Here is a 2,639-nt window from a genome sequence, read left to right on the forward strand (position 1 = left end):
CAAATTAATGACAAGGCCATAAAGGGGACCATTTGGGAATTACAGAACACATGCTTACACTGTCTTAGAATAAAGCCTCCACGAAGCACAAGATCTCAGAAACTTGTAGATCTTGACATCTTCTCCACACAGTTCTCACTCTTCAGCTGCCCACCAGTCTTCTGATTGCTTTGTTATGGTTACATTACTTACATTGCTAAATAAGTATGGTTCCATTATGCCTACCTGCTGAAGCAATGGAAGATGCAAACAATGGAAATAGTTTCTGTCTTTCCTAAGTTCAAGTATTGTTTATTAAGGAAGAAGTGTCACACAGCATTCTAAGTGTGTCAGTCACATTTAGGTCTAGAGAGATCTAGGAAAGAGAATGGAAACTGGTGCGAAATATCTTTCTCATATAGTCCAGAAAGCCTTTTAAGCCAGGAATATCTGCCAATATCACTGAGGTGGTACTCTTAATATCCTTGAGTTATACAGACCGTTATGGATGGCTCTTGAAAGGCCACGAGCTCCAGACCGCTCCCCACACCCCGCACAAAAAAAGCATGGACACTTATCAACTGGAAGTGGCAGAAATTCTACAATCATTGGGGGATTTTCTTTAGATAATCAGAAAACTGTCCTTCAATTCTGTTACTGGGACAGATGGAACCAGATTTGAATTCCTTTGTGGGGACTTATTTATTTTCTGTGTCACTTCAGGTGTATTCTTAATTCTCCTTGCTTAATTAGCTTAACTGTAAAATCAGGGTAATTGCATTTTGCTGGTTGGAGTCATTCAGGTAGTAAGGATCAAAGGCAGGCTCAGGTTACACTGGAGATCAGGGATTACTAAAGAGACACAGCTCTTAGGAAATGTGGCAAATGATCACCACGCAGGATACAGCAGCCCCTTCATAAGAGGCCCTGCCGTGTTCACGAAATAGTTTCTTTTCATCTCCTCTTCTCTCTGTATGCCTGTCTCCCTTCTGCCTTCACGACTTTTTCTTCTCTCTACTCTTTCTATCACTCTCTCTCCCTGTCCTTGTCTTACATACAAAGCTCACCAATAGAGGATCTCATTGAATAGAGAGGTTACCATCCAATAGGGAATCCCTATTGGATGGTTCTCAGTCCAGGTTTTTTCAGAGCTGGCTCCACCTATGGGTGGTTGCTTTTGGCTCAGGATCTAATCCCTGGAAAATCTGCAGTAGCCAGGGCATCAGGATCATGTGACATCAAACATGGCTATTTTTTTTTTTTCTGTAGGGGGACTGTGCTTGATAATCTCTATTTGCCCCTCCAGATCCATTCTCCATTCTTCTCTGCCTTGCTATGTGTCCTGGGGACTGACCTCTATAAACTATATTGCCTGTGCTCTATTGGGTTTAGCTAATGGGAAGCATTGGAAGAAGGTCAGAAGATGGAAGAGAGAAAAGTTAGGGTATTGATTCTTCCTCGCTCCCTGCAACCCATCACCTGGCTATGGTTTTGGCAGTGCCCTGCCTCTGTCCACCAACCCCTCTTACCATAGCTACCACTCCCTCTAGCATTTGAGTAACAGTGCTCTTCTCCCGCCTGCAGGGTAATGGCTTCTCACTTTTGCTGTATCCTTGGGGCTTCACCATCTCTGGTTGGTTCTCTTAACTCTAACCATAGTTTTGCAAATAGTTCCTTCATCTAACCCCCATCAAAGAACCTTCTGCGTGGGCCAGGTCTTACTCGTTGGAACCTTGGTGATACAGGGATTGCAGGTATGATAGAGCTAAACATATCACATGCTGACCAGGACAAATACTCAACTTCAGGGATAGTTTTAAGAATGAAATGGGTTTATGTTCCTAAGGGCCAAGTGCATTATGAGACTCAATAATTTGAAGCTCCTACGTTATTACTTTTGCCATGTTTGTGGGGAGGAGCTAAGCAATATGATGTGGCTAGGAGACATAAGGTCTCCTCACATATCGCATCTAGTTTCTTCAATAACCTAAAAGTGGTCACTTCCAAGATAATGGGAATGATGTTAACAGACTCATCAGTGGCACAGTGTTGAATTTTCTGTAGCAAATTCAGAAAGATGGGAATGTGTGATCTTATTGAAGGGTGTGATATGGGGCACCTGTTGTTATTACATTATTAAAGCAACATAATAGAGTGGGTCTGAGCAGAGGTATGAGGAAGGCAAGAATGGTAACTTAAAGTGTGAAGAAATAAAGAATGGCATGGCTTTTATTGGACTGCTGCTGCTCTCTCTTTGCGATAAAAAGGTTTGGGCAACCAAGAGCCTGAGACAGAATATCAGGAAGAAGGACATTTACAGTTAATTAGAAGAAAATCCCAAAGTGGTAGACATAGAGGGATTCTCAGATGTAGCATATTTCAAGTGTCTACTTGTACAGATAAACTAAGGCCTAGAAGGCTTAATGCCAAGGTCAGGATGACAAATGTGTGGAACATACTTGACCACTAGTTCTCCCATGTCCTTGATAGACAATTGATCATGGTACTGGTTCCATGCAGCCCAAACAAGACCTCAGATTCCTTCACTCAGTGTTCTAGGCAGGTACTACCCAGAAATGTACTTGTCATCCCCTGGAATAGAAGCTATCTGTCACTCTCAGCCCCAAGGTTTAGTGATTACAACTGTTGTTAGTGACAGC

At 42.6% G+C, this 2,639-nt stretch overlaps 1 long non-coding RNA gene across 1 annotated transcript in view; it reads left to right on the forward strand.

The window, feature by feature from the left end:
- The window catches only part of LOC111745976, an 88,560-nt gene that overhangs the window by 72,961 nt on the left and 12,960 nt on the right, over nucleotides 1-2,639 (forward strand). The gene's annotated exons all lie outside the window — the stretch shown is intronic.

The sequence above is a fragment of the Pteropus vampyrus genome, unplaced genomic scaffold (genome assembly GCF_000151845.1).
Source record: "Pteropus vampyrus isolate Shadow unplaced genomic scaffold, Pvam_2.0 Scaffold7, whole genome shotgun sequence".
In the NCBI taxonomy this organism is placed as follows: Eukaryota; Metazoa; Chordata; class Mammalia; order Chiroptera; family Pteropodidae; genus Pteropus; species Pteropus vampyrus.